Source organism: Camelus ferus, chromosome 15 (genome assembly GCF_009834535.1).
Source record: "Camelus ferus isolate YT-003-E chromosome 15, BCGSAC_Cfer_1.0, whole genome shotgun sequence".
Classification (NCBI taxonomy): Eukaryota; Metazoa; Chordata; class Mammalia; order Artiodactyla; family Camelidae; genus Camelus; species Camelus ferus.
Genome location: NC_045710.1, coordinates 2854714 through 2875866, shown reverse-complemented (window position 1 = coordinate 2875866; position 21153 = coordinate 2854714).

Sequence of the window (21153 nt, the reverse complement as noted above, 5' to 3'; positions counted from 1 at the left end):
GAGGGGCAGGAGATAAACACTCACAAGTGCACACTGGGTCTTAAGGGCTGCACCCTGAGTTGTGCAGGGAGATCCAGAGTGTGCTCACCGCTGCATTCCTGCAAAGCAACACAGTCACATTCAAGGTGTGGATGTGGGGAACCGCATATGTCACCGCACGGGGGAGAGAGAATGGTTCCCAGAGACAACGGAGTGACAAGTTCTGTAGTTTGTCTTTTTTTTTCCTTCCATGGTCCTTAAAGTAAAAGGAAGACCTAAGCTGCAGCTACTTAATAAAATACCCTTCATGCTTCATCATGTTTGGATGAGGTCATCAGGGTGGAGCCCCCATGAATGGGATTAGTGCCCTTTTAAGGGCACAAGAGATCTCCCCCCGGACTCGCTCTCCGCTGTGTGAGGCCGTGAAGAGAAGGCGGCTGTCTGTGGCTGGAAGCAGGCCTTCACCAGAGCAAGGACACAGAGAAGACAATCCCTAAATCCCTAAATTTGGGGGGAAATAAGCAGCATAGTGGAGTAGTTTGGTTGATTGTAAGCATGTTACAGACCTTGGGAGAAAATGAGATAAGTCATGAATTTAGATTTTCAACTCGAGGTTTCAATTACAAAAAAACTTCTGTGATTGCTCTAAAAGTAACCTGGTCTCCACCAGCCACAGAACTGAGATTTCTGAAAACCAAACCTTAAGTCTCATCACCTAGTGGGTGCTGAATCATCGTGCAGGTTACTACAGATGGGGACTTACAGGAAGGTTCTTATGTGGCCAAGAACCTTGCATTGCTAAATTCTGGAATACTACTCAGCCATAAAAAAGAAGGAAATTCTGTCATTTACGACAACGTGGATGAACCTGGAGGGCATTATGCTAAGTGAAATAAGGCAAAGAAAGACAAATATAATATGATCTCACTTATATCTAAAATCTAAAAAAAATTTAAAAACTAAGTCACAGAAACTTAGAGTAGATTTGTGGTTGCCAGGGGCTGGGTGAGGGGTGAGGGGAAGGGGAGGATGTTGGTCAAAGGGAACCCCATCCGGTTATCAAAGGAGTTAGTTCTTGGGACTTGATGTATAGCATGGTGACCACAGTCAAAAGTACTGTGTAGCTGAAAGTTTCTGAGAGAGCAGATCTTAAATTTTCTCACCGTAACCACAACCAAGTGGTAACCATGTGTGGTGAAGGGTGTGTTAGCCAACCTTGCTGTGGTAAGCATTTTGCAATCTGTACACGTATCAAATAATCACATTTTACATCTTAAACCTACACAATGTTATGTGTCAAGTATACCTCGATAAAGCTGGGAAAAAAGAAGGAAGTTTGACCCTTAATAGTCATTCATTCATTTCTTACCATTCAGCAGATGTTTGAAAGGAAATGGTACACAGAGCTGAAAGAAAAAATACTTGGAATTCATTCTCAGGCAAGCGTAATTTCTGACCAATGGCATGTGTGCACCTGTCGGGCACTGCACAGCTTCCCAGATCCTGTGCTCAGACGTGGACGCTGTGCCCTCGTTTCATATTGCCCATTGTTTTTACATGGTTCTTGCTGTTCATCCTGTCTCCTGATACCAGTTTTGAAAAGATAAACCATTGGAAAGACTGCGGCATACTTCATACTCAGAGCTCACACAGTGCCTGACAGAATGTCAGGGTCTGTACCTCCCTGAAAATACCTCGTGGCACCTGGTGACCGTGCTGTGGCGACCTGGGCACCCTGGCACACAGTGGGGCCTGGGGAACTGTACTCCTACACCTATGAGCAGAAGGGAGTTCAGGTGGCTCCTGGAGACGCAGGAGCAATGCGGCTCCCGGGAGCGGATGCGGTGCACACCAGAGCACTGCCGGGTCCTGCCGGTTTACACTGACGTTCTGGAGGAGTGTGTGTGGGAGTGCTTTCTAAGTGAGTTAAATTAAGCCGTGTCCAAATGGCAGGTTCATGTGCAAAGCCGCGGGTTACTTTTGTTTCACAGCCACGGAGACGTGGGGCGGTGTGCGCCGCTTCAGCAGACCACCAGGAGTATCGTTAGACCAGGAGCAGCGCTGTAAACTTGCCGGAGACAGACCACGCTGGCTTCGGGAGAGAGGACGAGGCCGGACGCGGGAGCCAGGTCAGTCTCGGGCAGGAGCGCGCCGAGGCGGCCCTGAGGACACCGGGCCGGCGGCCGTCAGGTGCAAGGCGCGCCGAGCGGGCTCCGGCTCTGTGCTCCGAGAATTTATATGTAAAAGCTCGGGCACCGCACAAGCAATTAAATGAACGTGAGAGACGTTCCGTGTGACAAACGCAGGCCCCTAAGGGGTCCGTGCGTCAGTGGTAGAGGCAGGGGTGCGTCTGAGGGGCTCCTAGGGGACCTGGGGTGTCACAGACCCGAGGTCGCGGCCAGGGACGCGGTGCAGAGCGGGGGGCAGGGGCGGGGGCCCCGTGTGGCTGCGGGGGCGCAGGCAGCACCCCCCCCCCTTCCCCGCCGCCAGCGAGGCACCTGCCGCGGAGGTGCGCCCCCTCCGCTCGCGGCGTCACTTAACAGGACGCAGACTTGGAGCTTGGGGAGGTTTCACGTTGGCTTTTCTACCCAAATGAGGATAGGAATAGCCTCCGTGTCCTCACCCATATGCCTTCTTGTCATGTTACAAACACTGGCAGTCATTTGAGTACCGCATCAATCTCCCCCATTAATTCACTCAGAGCTAGTGCTAGACAGCAGATGGGCGGAAATGTGTTCCCACCAGCCAGCCGCTCCCCGAAGACTGGCGGGTGTCTCCCAAGGCCGAGTGCTATTAATTACCTGGCCTGCTCCGCGCGGGGGCGGCTCGGGGCCCTGCAGGTCCTCGGCGTCCCGGATCTCCGGGGTTGTGGACGCAGAGAGCGGCTCCTGTTGGAACCTCCCTGGTTCACCATTTCGCTCAGCTTTCAGCCCCTCCTCTCGTCTTGCCCAGAGCTGGTTCCGGCCTCATCACCTGTCATGAGTGGCAGGGCAGCTCGCGGAGATGTTCAGGTGTCCCCAGGTCCCGTCCCCCCTCAGCTCTCAGGGCAGACTGTGCTCATCATGTCGGGACCCATGGGACAAATAAGGGAGGTGGGCGCGGGGGCAGGCTTTCCTGGTGCTCAGTTTGGGCGTCCACAGGGAGCTGGTTAGCAAACCTTTCGAGCTAACTTGCTGCAAAAAGGAAGCTTCACTTTGGGGAGAGCAGATGGTGGGCGCCCCACATGGGAGACTCTGCTTTTGCCCGGGGCAGGAGGGGGCTGGCCGGGAAGAGGGTTTGCTCCCATTCACTGGGAACACTCCTAGGGTGAGAAGGGTTTAAGACGACAGTCTGTTGTCACCTTTTTCATCCACACCCCTTATAAAAACACCTCTATTCTCTTCCCAGACAGCAGTGAGAATCAAGAAGCTGGAATAAGGGAGGCGGGGCGGCACAGAGGTAGGGGACTGAGGGGCACAAACTATTATGTGCAAAGCAAGCTACAGGACATATTGAACCACACGGGGAACGAGCCAACATTGTGCAATCACTGTACATGGAGTGGGACCTTTAAAAATCACTGCACTGATTGAATCACTATATTGTACACCTGTAACTTACGTAGTATTGTACGCAAATTAAACTTCAGTAAAAAAAAATGCTGGAATAAACCAACTAACCTGGCAGATGACTAGAATTCAGTCAGTCTTTCCATCAGGCTTTTGGTTTCTCTCTCTCTCCGTGCATTTTGAGAACACTTAATTGCCAGCCAGTGACTCTGCGTTAGTCACTGAGGACGCACACGTGGATACTGTGGCCGGAGGGCTCCCAAGCCTGGGGCGGGGGTCAGGCAGGGAAGGCGGTGGTCGCTTGCCTGTGGTTAGTACCGCCGGCAGAAACCAGGCAACGGCACTAGGGGCGCAGCGCTGAGCACTGCCTGGTTCACTTGGAAATGACTTTTCAGGGATTCCGGTGTTTGAAGTGAGTTTTCGGGAGTGTAAGCAGTTTTGCCAGTAAACAAGGACAGCTTCATGAAGTCATGGACGTGTAAAGGTCCTCGGCTTGTTATTCTGGGCAATTCCTCTCGTGGGAAATGAATGTCAGGTGTGGGTGGGAAAGAGGCAGGAGACGGGACTGGACGCGTCAGGGCTGCTGACCACGCTGTCATGCTGCTCGGACAGTGAGGACTCCACACTTTATCTTGTAGGCAGTGGGCGCACATGTGTGCACGCATGTGTGTGTATATGTGTGTGTACAACATTAAGCAATGGAAACACGTGCGATTTCCCCCTGAGGACACTGGGACCACCGCCCCCATCTTCACACGAGATGCATCCTGGCACAACCCTGTAATGTTAGTAGGACCACACCGACACTGAGTGCATGGTCTGCACTGCCTCGTGGTTCTGTGAGAAGACCAGAAGGGTCTCTTCTCACCTCAAAGGCTGCTCACAGCCGCCGGCTCTCAGCCTGGGCACCCTCGTCCTCCCTTGAACATCTTCTACTATGTTCCACAGCCCTCTGTTTAAGGTCAGAGAGGACCAGGTGGCATCTTGGATGTATCCTCCAGTTAACTGAGAATTAACTCACAAGCCAAGAGTTAGGTGTCTGAGCTGAAGCAAGTCTTGAGCAGTTAGGATGGAAACTTTTAGTTCTGCCTCTGGGAGGCTTTGAGAAGGTCACTGAAGACGCATCTTCTATCTCTCTCGCTGAGTCCCGGGGATGAAATAACACACGGTGGATCCGTGTTGTAAATGGATGAGATGGCGCACAGTCAGTGCACAGCACAGCACCCAGCACAGCACCCAGCACGGCACCCAGCACAGCACCCAGCACGTACAAACTGCTTAACAGGCACTGGTGTTACTCTGACACGGACGACGCAAGGCACAGGAAAATAACGTCGTTCCCGCTGCACCTTTGAAATGTGCCAGGTCTTCCCAGGGTTCTGTCAACCCGTAACAGCCTTCATGGGAGCTGGGCTCTGACCACAGACTCCCGGAGGTTGCTGTTCGATACCTGTGTTAATCTGACTGAAGGGAAAATGGTAAGAACTGGCAATCAAGTAGATGGTTCCCAAAATACATAGCTTTCCAAAGGAGGTATTTAGAGAGCACACGGCTGTTACACGGCTCCCCAGGGCTCCCTCTTGGCCCCGCGGTGACGAAGGGAGAAATAATTGCCCTAAACAGTCAGGCATCCTCATAAGACCAAAATTAAAGTCCATCAAATGTCTGGAAAAGAACAGAGCTGCCTACAAGGTTGGACTTCTTCCCTTCCTCCCTTCTTTATTCCTTTGTTATTTATTTATTTTTTACCTTTGCTTTTCCTTTCTTTTTTTTCTTTCCTGGAATTCTTAAGACTTATCAGCTTGCTGATAGATTGTTCTCTTACCAACCTGTCATGTTGCCTTGTGTTAACATCAGTCCATCAAAGTCCCAGTCAACACGAATGAGAACGGTTGGCTATTTATCCATTAGTGGCAGTTATAACCAAGTCTGCTAACTATCTGATGAGAAACTATTAGAATAGATGTTGAGTCAGTCTGGAGACCAGAAGGTGGTGGGACATGGGTTTAAGTCACAGTCTGCAGCCGTCCAGCTTAGCTTCTCCATGATCTGTCCCCTCTGCACTCCTACACACACAATCGTACGGGCACATTTCTCTGATTATGTGTCACCCAGGTTGCCTGTGCCAGCTCAACAGAACCTTCCCACCATGGTGTTTTGACAGAAATTCTCTTCCCCTAGTTCAAAATTGAATCCCATCTGATTTGCCTTCCTCTCCAAATTTTCATCAGCTTCTGGCCTCCCAGCCCTGGAGGGAGGCACTAGGAGGCTGGCTTGGGTTTTCCCTGAGGAGACGGGCGGAGCAGACAAGCCGGGAGGCGCTCATGGGGCCCTGGAGGTCCTGCGAGGTCTGGAATGAGCCACAGATTTGAACTAACAAGGGAGGGAGGAAAGCATGACCGATTTCCCCGTGTGGCCTGGCCGGTCAGCTGACGGGGAAAGGGACTTGTCAGGGGCTGTGAGCACCTCACAGGACAGAGCTGACCTAGGCTGCTGGCTTCACGTGGCTCCAGTGGTCAGCAGGGGCGCTGGAAGGACAGCGGAGCCATCGGTGACACTGTGCAGCGGGCAGTGATGAACCAGTCCCTCGTGCCTTTGGAGCATAATAACATAACCTGGTTACAGTATAGCAGTTACTGTTGGCGCTCCTTGTGCTAGCAAGTGTCGAGGAGGAGCACACAACAGCTTTGCAAATACTGCTTTTAAACTTTGCCCGGTGAGAGAGTGTGTGGAGCTGCAGGCCGCTTGGTATCTGGTTCCTCTGCACTTTCTGGATACGCGAGAAGCCCCCCCTGTCTCTCTCGGAGACACTGAAGCCGCCGGGAGCGCTCTGCCAGCAGCGCGAGAAGCGTCGTGTGCCCGCCCCGTCGGAGGGGCGGAGCGCAAGCGCAGGGCTCTGGGCCGCGCAGCGCCGGCCTCCGGCGGCGGGAGCCTGCGTCCCAGCCCCCATGTGGCGGGGAGCCGGCCCGGGGCGCTCGGACCTGCCTCGGGCTGCGCAAGAGCAACGCGCAAAGGCTGGGGACGCCCAGCCAGGGGATGCTGGGGCCCGCCCCTGACGGCAGCGGCCCCGTTCCGCCCTGGGCGGCCGCCGCGGTGCGGCGAGGCCGAGCGGCCGCTCCCAGGGCACGTGCCCGGGAGAGCGGGGGGGGTGGGGGGGGGCAGGCCGACCCCGCGGCCAAGCGCATAATCAGTGCGCTTTTCAAGATTCACTCAGAAAGGGAACGGGCTCAGCGCCCGGGAACAGGAGCGCGAGCCCCCGGGCAGGTCCGCAGACGCCGGCGGGCGCCTCCCGGGCAGCGGGGCCGCGGCCCATTGGGAGGGACCTGCTCCCACAGTTTCTCCCCAGTCGGGTGACCCGGCACTGATTTAAACCCATGCTTCTCTTAGAAATAATGTTAAAAATACGAGTTTACATTCTTTGCTGAGCTGACGGTTGTAATGAACGTGAGTGATGTTTGGCATGTTCGCTGTAACTCGGAAGCAGCAATAGTAATCAAAATATTTAAAAACCAGAGAAGCAAGTGTGACAACCAATCGAATCAGGCCCTGGTTTGCTACCCTAAGTACAGAATAACTGGTTTGATCCTACAAATACGTACGGGTGGATATCAGCACTGTCTAAAACGAACTTCAGAGTCCGACAGTATCTAAGAATAAGAGTGGATATACTGAACATGCAGATCAAAGTAGACAGTTAATCACATTAGGATAAAACTGATTTTTAAAAGTTGGTTTGCTTTCTTGTTGATTTTTAATATGAATATCTGTAAGAGTTTCTTGTTATTTTCTATTTTTATTCTAAATGATTATTGCAAGAAAAGCATTCCGTATAATTGACAATTTTGATTATTTAGATTCCTGCTAATTACCACGTTGCCCTTTTAGCATATATCCGGTAAATACTAAATTTTTACTATTCATGTTCTCTGTAACAATTTTGAGGAAAAGTCAACTTTTTGCCTTTAGACGCATGAACATTTAAAACTTCAAGAGTATATGTGTGTGTGGGGTGTGGATGTGTACACAAAAAGCATATTTTGGAGATAGAATTCTTATAATTCAAGATCGTAATGATGCATTAATTTATCTTTCCCCATTTCAGCATGACCTTTAAGTTATTAAATGTAGAGCAACATTTCAATCCGGCAATTCGACAGCTGGGGTCTGTCTAAATGGAGAATCGTGTTTCATCAGGCTTCGTGTCAGATTGCAGCTGGATCTTGATGGCAACAAAGCCAATAGAAAATGTTTGGAATATGCTGGTGACATCCATGACTCTTTGATCTTTGCCACGCGCTACGTTAGGCTGGAAGGTGGCAAGACTGGGTGTCACTGTCTTATGAGCTTGGTTCTCCCCAGGGAAGGTGAGAGGACCCTACGTCATCCTTCTAGAGATCACGTTACGTAAACAGGACTTGGCCGCCTTCTTCCACAGGAGCATCTGCTGCACGGGTGGTCCCTCGTGTACCCATTTTGTTTTGCCCAAGACAGTGATGGTGAGTAATGGGTCAGGCCGCGCCTGCTTGCGCATGATGCAATCGGCAGAGGGACTTAATTGCCAGCACGTTGCACGTGGGATCCCTGTGCTGTGCGCGGTCTGGTTCGCTCCCAGGCAGCTTAGAACCAGCGTGAGTCACAGGAAGTGGGGATCTCCAAAAAGCCACCAGCGGTGCGTTTTCTCCCCTCCTATCTCTGGACAACAGCGACGTATTTTACTTGCTAATTTCAGTAGGAAGTCTGCAATAGGTTACTGGTCCTCATGTATCTTCTCACCACCGCATAAAGACCATTCACCTCCCATGTGAGGCTTTTTTGAAAAATACTCAGACGTGAAGACCTTCACTCGCTCAGTGCTCGATGCTTGACATGAACTCCATGAAAAGAATAATTGCCAGGTATATTTTCTTTTTTGTAGAAACAGACCATCTAAATAATGAAATATGAATGTTTGATGTCAAGATAGGTTAAAGAAAGACATAGTTAGTAATAAAATTACATAGTTTACATAAAAAATTATTCATATCAGTCACTGATATCCACAGCCATCAGTTCATGTATAAAGCACAGAAGGAAAGTGTTAGACTTTTTGCAGCAAAGAGTTGCTTTTAATTGAATGCTGTGTCCTAAATAAACACACCATATAATTATACAGATATTCTATATATTGAACATTTGCTCTCATAACTATTAAATCTATTGTATAGATTAGGGGACAGATTCACAGATGCCAGGTACTTTGTCAACAGGAGGTAAGAAGAATTTATGTACGAGAAATAAAGACAAAGGAATAAAGACAAAGGCCAGAGATTCACTTTAAAGAATATCATTGAAGAAATGAACTTTTTTAAAGTTTAGAATTTTTTAAAGCTTAGAAAAGTTTTTTTTTTCTTTCAATACCCTAATGGAGGAACATCAATCAATGCTGAGATTCAGAGTTTCTGCTTCAGGACCTACACGTCTTGCATCACCATCCAGCTTTTCCAAGACTGTTCTCACTTGGTTAGGGTTCTCTTGTTTGCTAAGAAGAGTAAGACATTGGTAAAAAATCTACTAACTGAAAGTGAAGAATTAGATAGAAACACAGGAAATCATTACATAAACCCACAGTCCTGCCACTGCTCAAATGGAATAGATGCGACCAGGTTCCTTGCTTTAGAAATGGCTTATTTTCAGTGGAATAAAATGGAAATGAACAATTTCTTCTTTGGCTATAATTTGGGGACAGTGTGTCTTCAGCCTGGCAGGCCTGAATGCTGTGTCAGTCCCAGCCCAGTCGCTCCTTGGAGATGTCCCGTCTGACCCCCAGACGTGCAGGCGTGCTCTGTTGTGCTAACGGGGTTCCATTGCCACGTGTTTGCTCACCTACCAGACTGCATGATCCTGGAACTCAGATCACCTGTCCTAACACACTGCCCACCACTTCCCTTCATATGTTTCATTCTCCAAATAAATTATAATCGTGACAGAACTTAGAAAACATGGATTGATGAATGAATGGATAGATGAATTAGTAAAATTTTTTTTAAAAAAGGAAGACAGGGAGAAAAGAAGGGGCAGAGGGGTGGATTTTGGCCAATTTCTTACCCACTTCTTTAAAATATGTGCTACATCAGCCAAAGTCCAGAAGAGAGCTCGACCTGTTCACTGCACTTAGAAGGAACTTTTGTTTGTTTTGAATTTTGGTTAAAAATGTAAGGCTTTCGTAATTGCAAAATGTACATTCTCTTGGGGAAGGTAATTCCCTTTCTTATTATCTTCCTTTACACATTTTTTGTTTATCTTTCTCCATATGTGTTTCCTTATTTTTTTTCTGTGGCATCTATTAAATAGGACAGAGGCGAAGAGGATATGGGATTTGTTATCAGATGAGGAAATCATGTAAATAAGCATCTGCCTCACGATAGTTACAGGACTTTTAGCAAGCAGCGTGCCTTTCTCAGCTGCATTTTCTGACTTTTATAATTGGCATACGTTGTAATTTAGAGCTTTGGTAAAGGTTAAGTGATATAATTTGCAAGGGATTCATCAGGTGTTGCACGTGCAGTAAAAAGCAGACTGTCGTTCGCAATGATTCTGTGTGTTGTCATTGTCGCTGCTGATACCAGTAAGACAACGTCCCTGCCGTCTGGCAGTACATGGGGGCAGTTATAGGAAAGGAAATCGTCCATAACTGTATTCACGTGGTGCCAAAGGGGCGCCTGGCCACCCAGCTCCTTCCATGCTTGACAGTTTGATGTCGCACCATAGACTCAGACTGATTTGGGGGGTGTCGTGGGTGAGGATCCAGATCTACCCGATTTACAGGAGAGCTGTGTGCAGGGGCCTCGTCTAAGACCTGTGGAGCCCAGACTCCCCAGCAGCCCAGCAGCGTCCTGCCTCCTCCCACGGTCTGCATCACTCTCTCTGACGTGGCGGACTCAAGCGAACAGACTTGCCCGCCTGCGGGCGCCCGGGACGTCCCCCTCCCGTCACTGTAACACGCTGCCTCCGTCGCTCAGTGCGTGTGCACAGCAGCCTCGCCGCGCGCTGATGGTGCAGCACAGCCCCGGCCGCTGGAGCTGAATTTGCGCGTCAAGCGCTTCCCCTGGGCTTTGGATGTCTCGCTGCTGCTTCAGCACCAAAATGGTTGGAGCCGACACACGTCTCCCGTATCCGACGGTGGGGCTGTCGCAAACGAGCTTCATGATTCCTTTATGCCCCCGACTGTGCTTGTGCCTCTAGTTTTAGATCTAAGTATCGCATTGTAGTGCTTAACTTTAGGACATATTTCATGCGAGATGGATTGATGAAGTACTTTGTAAACCAGGCAACTTAGAAGAAATCTACAAAATCCTTTTACAGTTAATCAAAGTATATTATTCTATGTCTTCTTCTAGATCCTAAATTTTTCTTTCCTGAATATCCAACTAATTTACTGAATATTTGTATCAGAAACACCCCTCAAATCTCTTAAGATTAGAAACTCAGTAGTCAGCCAGAAAGAAAGGAGCCTGGGCACCTCTGTTGTTAATGGGATGTAGCTGTGTCACTATCTCTTTTCAGAAATACTGAGAGAAACCTTTTCGTCACAATGTCCCATTGTACGTAGTACTTGTCAGTCAAGACAGCTATTGGGATGACTGGCCTGGCCACTCATAACTATATTCATAACTTAATTTGCCAAAAATGTTTTTATTCCACAAAGATTTCTGTATTCATTCTATATTATTCATTCAAAATAAAATTTATTGAAATTCTGCTGTGTAGTGAGCAGTTGTCCACAGCATCTGGATGCATGGAGAAAACAAGTCAATTCATGCACGGTACCGACATTGAATTTCTAACTTCTGGTCCCTAATTTTCTTCTTTATTGAACAGCTATAATTTTCAGCACAATTTCCAATCCCTGATTCTAATCTCTAAGGTTGTTTCCAACCAAGCATCCATTCCTTCCTCCAGTCCAGCGGACCTTACGCTGGGAGCCGTCTGTTCTCTGGGTGATGAAGAACCTGAGGACAGACTTGGGGAAGCTGAGATGGAGAACAAGGTCAGAGGGGCTTGGAACGGGGCGGAGGGTGGCTTTGAGGACCTCACTCAAATAGTTTGCTTCCTCCCAACTCTCACAAATTTAGATTTCACTCACTAGGAATGTGATATCTTTGAGCAAATAAATAGGACAATTATGTGTCTTCTTTATAAAACTGTTTTGAAGGGTTTAAAAAGTAACATTTACATGAAATAGCATGAGCTCTTGTGATGCTGAGTTAATTACAAATTATCCTGACTTCAGCCAAAACCAACACCAAGTCAGCTGCTCTAAAGACTCTCAGAAGCAACGGCTTGCTCGTCCAAAAACGTTGCTGTCTGGACTTTTCTCTGCTTCAGCTGGATCTCGCCTGACTAACCGCAGCAAGCCCCTGTGCAGAGGAGGCTGTGATGGAAAACCTGGAGCACAGGTCTACTTCGAGAACATTATTTTCTCCAGCTGCTTTTTGAAAGCTTCCTAGTGAGTTCAATCTCAATTTCACTTTCCCAAAGTTTCCCCATGATTTTAAAAGCCAGGTGGTTCTCAGGGGATGTTTGGCTCAGGAGCCCAACCGACTCTTCTTGTCTGTGGGGTGCGCCTCACACTCTAAAATCAGGTGGGGTCCTTTGTGGCCCATCCCTCTGGCGCGCAGTGCCATGGGGCGAAGGCAGATCGTCTGTGCACGGCTTCTGAGAGCTGGGCTGGCACGTGGCACGTGGCCGCTGCTGCGCTACGTGTGAGCGTCTCCACAAGAGGAAGGACGCCCACTCACGGGTTCTGCCACGGAACTGATACCCTTTGAAACTCAAGACTGAGGGCTTGAGAGGTTAAAAGGTTGTACCACTCGCCCCTGAAACCGGGGAGCAAGTTCCACCACCTCCCGGGGCGCACGCGTGTCATCCAATGCCCCCTGGGAGGCGGGGAGGGGGCGGGCAGCTGCGTCACCCAACTCCATCCAAGCTCGGTGTCTCTGGAGTGCACACCTGCCACCCTCCAGGATGGGGCCCCAAGGTCGGTTTGTTTGCTGCGTGTGCTTGTCGTATTTCATCTTCCTCTCCAGGAAGCTCTCCGCGCCCCTGTGAAGGAAGCCAGCCGAGGACGGGGTGTGGGTGAGGGGGTGCCTGCGGGCTCCACCCCGCCGGCCCTGGGGTGAGCAGAGGGGCAGGACCTCCTGAGCGCAGACCTGCTGGAGGCTGTTTGCACTTGGCAGGCCCCAGGCCACGACCGCCAGCCCTCCAGGGACCGGGCCCTGCTGGCTCCTGGCGCCAGGTGGCAGCTCCCTGGGCCCAGGGCTCTCCGGAGGGCCTGGCTTCTCCAGCTGGCTCAGCAGGCGGGGGAAAAGAAAGACAGGGCGCCCAATTCCCGGGGGCAATGCTTCCACGAAAGCACTTTGACGACATCAGGTTGATGGTTACTTGCCTTTTCTTTTCTTTTTTCCTCTTGAAAATCAGCCCAAGGCAAGAAACAGAGCAGAGCTCAGGTGTGATCCTGGCCAGGGTGAGGGCGATGTGAGTCAGTGTGGATGAGAGCAGGGCTGTAACCGCTCACCCACTCACAGGCCACGCGCTGCTTAATTTCTATCAGCATTTCTAGGCCTGGGCACTGCCGACATTTGGGGCTGGACATGTCCGCGTGCTGGGGGCCGTCCTGCACATTGCGGGGTGTCTAGCAGCGTCCCTGGCCCCGCCCACTGGGTGCCAGTAGCCCCCACCGATTGTGACAATGGAAAAACGTCTCCAGACAAGGACAAATTTTCCCCATGAGACCAGGGTCAAAAACACCCCATTAAGAATGACCACATTTGATATTAGACTTCCTCCTGGTAACCCAGCGGTTTGAAGAGGGCGGCCAAGGATGCTATGACATTCTCACCGCGGTCTCCTTCAGATCGCGCCTTATCTGATTCAGGGCTGTGCTTTGTAATTAGACAACACGATGCCTTAGGCTGAGGTGCCTGTAGAGGGTTACGGTGTTCTATCCTGAAGGTGCCGTGTCCACTTTTACAGGGGCCTTCGAGGTACCAAACAAAAGGAATTTCTTCACATATCACGGTAGGACCATGGCAGTGGCAACCAGAACACAAAGTCCCCTGGGTTCTCCGGCTTCGTTTCAGAAAACATTCACCGTGCACTCATGTCTAGAGGGTTGTGCTGGGTTTCATGGCGGCACAGACGGCATGACGCTGTCCTGTCCTCGAGGAATTTACTAGTGCTGAGTGGACAGGATGTAGGGGACTGACTGCACCTCCTGGAAGCTTGGGTCACATAAGGGCTACGTAACCGTGGGATGTGCAGAGACAGACGTGAATACAGACACAGGCCAGCTTCTCAGCCTCGGCACGCGTGATGTTAGGGCTGGAGAGCTGCTTTGTCAAGGGCTAGCCGGGGCGTACTGGATGCTCCCCGGTGCCCCAGGCCTCCACCGTCAGACACCAGCAGCACCGTCGCATCCCCCAAGTGGGACCACCGAAAATGTCTCCAGAGGCTGGCCAGCGTCCCCTAGGGGACAAAGCCACTGTGCCTGATCACCGGAGACGTGTGACCTAATGTAGACAGATGCGTAGACAAGCCTACACAGCATTTATCCACCAGTGGTTGCATCCAGCCAGCCTTCCCTCAAAACCCAGGTGGAGACGCCCGGGGGAGACAGACCCCGAGAATCGCATGCTTCTCATGCACAGGGGAGAGCGGGGTGACTGTTCATTGTAATTCAAGCAGAACAAATTGCAGTAAGCGGAAAGCCCTTCTCTCTCATTGGATTCAGTTTTCATTGTCTTTGAGAAAATCAAGAGAACAAAACAGGACGAGGTAAGTCACCTGGGAGAAGCGGACTGCGAGAAAACAGGTGCCGACTCTTTCCTCACTGGCCATGAGTACGAGGAATAAGGTGCACATTCTTTACCGAGTAAACCGCGGGCGCCAGAGCATCCTTGAGTATCTTCTGTGCTCAGACTCCAAAGCCATTGCACTGAGAATGAGAAGTTTGCTTTTGGAATAGATTCATTTTTATCATTGTGAAAATAATCTTTTCTGCCTGGGAGGAAAACGCCATTTTTTACACATTTGGGAAAGTTTGACCTTATCTAGCACTCAGATGGCTTTAACTGCTTTTCAATATGTGAGTAATATCTGTTGTATCTCCTTCTAAAACAATTATTCCAAAATCCTTGGCTGTACCTTCCAGCTGGGAAATTGATGTCTTATGAACATTTAAAAAAACAAAATCTAGCAGGACACGAGACTGCACGTAATAGTAACAAGCTGCCCACATGGTACAGTTTGTAGGAAGCAGAAAGCTCAACACAAAAATGCCTTTCCCACCTGCCTTCCCCAGCGGGGGAGGCATTTCTTTGGGTTAAGTCTTGACTGCAGATGGCCCTGTAGAGATGCAAATATGTTACTCAGAACAAGATAATGCATTAATCAACACATTATCACCAAGTTATTACTGAAGGAAGCCAATTAGGACACTCAGTCACTCCACATTTATTGCAGGATCACCATATGCCGACCACTGGGTAGGAGCTGGGGACACAGAAGAAAAGCAGACGTGCGCTCAGTCTGGGGGGGCGCAGCACATTGAGAGACACAGACATCAGCCTATAAGCTGCAGCTGCAGTGTTACGTGCTTTCACTTAAGCTGCTGAGCTCCCCCCAGCTCTGTTGCCAGGCCCCACGGCCGGTACACCCGTCATCGGTCCCAGCACGGGCTGCATGTTAGACCCCCCCCGGGGCGCCCCTCTCACCTGCAGGTGTCCACACCCCCCCAGCCCCGGCAAATTCAGTCTGAGTCTGCGGGACGAATCCACTAGGCAATAGAATTTGTGAACTCCCTGAGGTGGTTCTGCGCACAGTAAGGGCAGGAAAACACCGCTCTACCGGCTCTCCCTCAGGTAATTACACCCTACGTCACGGCTTCAAATTCTGTGTTTCCCGGTCTCGCCTAATTGCTGGAACATAATTTCTCAAGGGTCTTCCTAGAAGGACCAATTCAACCCATTGGGTTAAAATCATGTATGCACTTTGAAGATGCATCTCTATGTGAGTCTTATGATAGAAAAGTTTGAAAATAACTGAGAAATAGACTTAAAACTTCAAGGTTAACTTCCCCTGCTCAGTAGGCTCAGGACCCCTTCCATACATATGACCAAACCCCACCTGGGCACTTACCCCAGAATGCTCACCAGGGAGGCCAAAATAGCAGTTTACCTTACCCGGGGCCTTCCCTGTCTTCTCTCCTCTCGATATGGGGGGCAATTCCCCACTCCCCTCTCTGAATTTCCCACCTCGTAACTTCCCACAGTGGCTAGAAAGCCAGCACCCCCGCGGTGGGCTGGAGCCAGCTCCCAGCAGCCTGTGACGCGCACACTTCTTACCAGCTCCAAACTCAGTCACAGTGTTGCTTTGAATTCAGCAATCGTGGGAGTACGTGCACCACAGAGACTGGCAAAGACCACAGGAACGGCTTTTTTACGGGCAGCTGGTAAACACTTACCAACACACCGCTGACATCCACCCACTTCCCAGGGGACAAGAGAGACGGGTCTTGCTGAGTGGAGCAGAATGTGGACTTAAGCCAGAGTAAGTCAGACGTCTGAGTCCAGAAAATGGGTGCAGTGAAAAAATGTCAAACTTCTGACAATGACAGTCAGACAGGACGCCAGGGTTGGGGAGGGATCCTGAAAGACGCATCATTGGCTCGAAACAGGCACATCCCAGCCTTTTCTAGGATTGCTCTTGGACAGCATTGATCCATTTTAATCAGCCTCATTTCCAGCCTTGTAACAAAGTGCTTCCAGACTCAATTTTATAGTTAGTTTGGGTCCCATCTAGAAGGTGTTTACTTTTTGGAGAAGGCTGTGAATTTTCCTGCTCTCAGGGGCTTAATTTAAGCATTTTCTTGGCAAAATAATGTATATTATCTATGTTTAGATACAAATTATCTGTATCTTCATTATTTTTGCTTCGTTTTAGTTGATACTCAGCAAAGACGACTTCTTTCTGTTTGGACCATTCCATCTGACGGTTCACGTCCTGAAAATGCTGTTTTACTCATAGAGAAAGTGTGGGTGCTAGCGTGGGCCGGCCCCGGCACCCATGAGCCTGGGGTGACCGACGTGCGCGGAGACGCGGGAGGCTCTCGGTTCTCTGACGCCGGCGCGCTCAGACCCTGTGCCTGGGCCGCTCTAGCGGTCTCTGCTCTTCATGCCAGTCAATAAAAATTACTGCCAGTCTCTGAAAAATGTACACTCAACATTACTGCCGGAGGTTTCCAACATAAAAAATAAAATGAAGAATAGCCAACGTGGAACGTGGTGATATTATTATAGACAAAAGAACTGCCTAAGAAATGACAAATTATTAGTAACATTAAAACCACAAAGGAAAACCTCAGAAAAGTTACACGTTTGAAATAACACAAAGTAAATAGCATTAGTTTAAAAGGCAATAAAATAATAGAGATTTCTTAGCAGACACAAAATCAGTAAAATTTCCTTGAAAAATTAAATTTGGGAAGATGATTTCTATTCTCTGTCTATAATTGCTAAATTTGTTACAGGTAAACATATGAATATTGTAAATCTTCACTTTAAAATAAGTGCGGCACGGCGATAGACGTAGCTGCACACCAGCGAAAGCACGATGAAAAGAAAGTGAAACAGACTGACTTGCGCTGCGTGAAGCTGCAGCCTGGGGAGCCGGCCGCGCCCGCGCCAGCAAGGCTTTGAGGCAAAATCCGTCAGTGTCAGTATAAATTCAATTTAGCCGCTTGTACTTAGCAACAGGCAGTGTCCGCATGTTCCTCGGCGTCAAGGTTCTAGGGTCAGATTAGCCAGCGTTGTCTTTTCAAGGTCAAGGAGTCCAAAATATTCGTATAATGACGATCTCAAGACAGCAGGAAGAGCTGCGACCCTCCCGCACACCCAGGGCCGCGCCGGCCCGTCGATGACCAGGGAGGAGCCTGCGCTGCTTCCACTCTGATAATCCAGATGCAGCGGGTCATTTCAGCCTTTTGCTGGAGGCTGGCGGCCACGTGGCACTGGTGAGACACAGACCAGGTGATCTTGTGGGCCTGTGCATCCACAGGGCGGATCAGGCAGAAAACCCTCAGAGAAGGGTCCCCAGGCAAGAGGGGACCCCTGCACTCCAGCAGGCAGGGTGGCAAGCTGTTATTGACGTTACAGCAGGTGCAGTGTGCCACAGCAGGCGCAGAGACCCGTGCCAGCGAAGCTGTTATTAAAGATGTTGGTATTACAGTGTCCCGTGGTGCCTAGAGCTTGCAGAGACGTGGTGACACGTGCCCCTAACTCCATCCACTGACCCAATCCAAAACATGTTAACAAATATTCCAAATACAGGGAGACCCTGGGTAAATGTTCATATACGTCTATGCAAGCGAGCAGGTGTGCAAGTGTGTGTGTGTGTGCTGTGCAAACCTGAAAATGGGCCAGGCTTCTCATCTGGCTTCTGTTTCTCCATAAGGAACTTGCAGAAATGATGTCAGTGTTTCATCAACAGCCCACCGAAGTGAGGCGAAGCCAAGTTTAACCAGCTTTCCAATGGATAGGGGTCCTCCATCGTTTGTGCTTTGTCCGCATGACTCTGGCCTCTTGGGGTCAAGGCTGAATGAAACATGGAGGAGAAACCTGAGTCGCCCCAGTTTATGAAGCTCACTTTTGATGGCATCCTCTGTTCGACAATAACACACATTTATTAAGTGCCTGCAACGTGTAAGGCTGTGCTGCACACTGCACGTACATAAACCAGAACAACTCTGCCTTAGGGCAGCTAAATTCTGATGGGCTTTTATACCTACTGGAAAGTTAACTCTGTCCTCTATGCGGATGGAGACAATTGGGCCACCAGTGTGAGATGGAAACAGTAAGCCAAGTTCTACCAAAAAAGTCTTCATGCGACCAGTAAAGGACTTGTCTCAGCTGAATTCCCAAACCTGGACCTCGTTCTGTGCCCTTCTTCCCCCTTCGTCCATCACCCTTCCTTCCCTGCTAGAATTCCACTGTCCTTGGGGGCCTGCCCTCACCACCACCTTTGCACAGATCCGATGCAATGATCATTTTCAGCAATCTGTCTCCCTGCTGGATTTTCATCTGCTTAAGAGCAGAGACTGAACATTTCTCTGAAGAATTACCATTCTATGCTAGCCCCAAACAGTGAAAAGAGACTCTGTACCTTCCTTTCAGCCCAGAATTCACCCAGACTTCCCACGGCCTTAGGTTGGACAGCTTCTTCCTTTTGGCTTTTTCTTTCTTTCCTTGATTCTAGTACATGAACAGGTACCACGGCTGCCCCTCACCTGCCTTCTGGACTCTTTCTTCTTCCATGATGAGCATTCTGTTGACTTGGTTTTCTGTGCAACCCATAAAGCTCCATTATTTGATTAGAATCACATATTTGAACTCACAGAGGGCTGTGATGTACAGACTTCACCATCTGAGCTTCAATCACCCTGAGTTTCATCTCAAAACCATTTGTAGTCATATAACTCTTTGGTTTCCCTAAAGAGAAGTAAGGAAACAGCATGCATTTTATGGAGTTGTAACTTACTGGGTCTGTTAAGTTACACATTTTTCTCTGTATTTAAAAGACTACTGAATTAACGTTGATGATTAAATCACTCACCGACCTTCACAAAACACACAGCAAATTAAAATCACTAAATTCCACAGTCACATTTCATTTGATTAATCGTCACTTTAAGGTAAAAGAAGGGAATATATTGTTTGATTGCCTACTGGATATTCTTCAGTAGCTGCTTCTCAATTTTCCACATTACAGAAATGAAATTATTTGATACTATTCTTTTAAAGGATTCATTTCCTAGCTCAATAGCAATGCCATGTTAATACGAATGAACTGAAGTGTCCTTTCCCTCTGCAGATTTGTAGTGTCCTTGTCCCTGGAGTCTGAGCACGAAAATATTCTGTGGACTAAATTGTGGTTATTTGCGTGTGTTTGCATTTGTGGAACAACTTCCTCCACTCGTTCTTCTAGTGAGAATGAGCATAAGAAGCTGCTACTCAGACCAGGCAGGACTACTAGTGCCTGCTCCCAAGTATCGCGGAACTTTGACATGTTGCCTGCTTAGAAAATGAACGGGGTGAGAGCGTTTTTACATCCATGACCCAGCTCCCTGCTCGATCATTTCTTGGTTCTTGGCCATTCATCGCAGATTCAAGTGATGATTACATAACGGGACAAATGTATGTGTCCTAGGAATCTAACGCCTCTGCTCTGTTCTGAGAAGAATGTGAGTTACCTCATTCATTAAAAGACCACAAGGGTAAGAAGACAGTGCCTATGAATTCCTTCCCTTTACAGTTCTCATTTAAACGTCTGTGTACACACACACATCCCGCATGCATATTCCTTTGTTTGGTTTGTTTCCTGGATTCCTGTCTCCTTAAAACAGCTCCAGCGGCATGAAGGTCCACGTTCTGCAGGCTTGGTCATCACCCAGGCCTCACCCCTAAGCACAGAGCCTTCACAGAGCAGGTGCTGGTTAGGCATATTTTGACTCCTCGACTACCAAACTGACTCACTAATAAATAACTCTGCACGTGAGTGGATAGCTGTCTAAGTTCTAAGAAAATAAGCTTGAGGAAATAGAGATTCTTTCTGACAACATATTTTGTACTAGATATTTATGCCTCATTAAGAAGAAGCTAAGTTGGTGCTTATAAGCAAAACAAAATTATTAGTAAAACCATTATTTAGGATCATTTTGACTCCATTGTAAAGGACGATCAGTCTTTAGTTTGAGGTTCTAGCCATTGACATTTGCCACGGAGTAAAGATATTGTGATAAGCGTGTCCTCCTCTGGGAAATCTCACAGGTAACTGTGAAATCCATGAGGTTTTAACTCGTCATGATGGTCGAGAATGACTGTAATACACTAAGAACGCAGAGTTTTAGAATCCAGCTCAAACAAACGGGAAATTTATATGATTAGGCAAATGTGAACATGCTAATCAAGGGACTTCTAGGAGTTCTGCTTTTTTAATTGAAAAGTACTTACTGGCAGTTTACCAAATGCTAAGGAGTTTTCCTGCCAGAACCTTGTAACAGGCGGCCTCAGCTCCACTTCATACTACTGCGACTTAGGGCAGGGTACTTATAGGCTTTTTTTCTGTATATAAAATAGATACAATAATAGTAACTATCTCATTTTTTAACTGAAGTATAGTTGATTTACAATGTTGCGTAATTCCTGTGCAAGTGCTTAGTATCAGGTCCACACTCTGAAAAGTCTCAATGAAGACTAGCTATTAATTAAAAATAGTGATAGAAGATTATCTGTAATTTTCTGGAGTAACTCTTTAGTGCTCTGGATATGCCAAGATGTGATTATTACAGCGAGCTGAAATAGGAAACTTTTATAGAGAGTGTTTGACTATCTGAATCCCAAAGTCAGGCAGCATGAAGAACTGCTGAGATCTTGGGCAGGGTCATGAGTGTGGCTGACACGTGGGGACCTTGCGGCAGACCCTGGACAGAGCCGGGGAAGCAGGGGGCAGAGAAGCGCCAGAGGGTTGGACAGAAGCCGCCTGTGTCTGGAGGCAGTCCGATCCCCCTCGCCGTCCGTGCGTCTGCTGCACCACG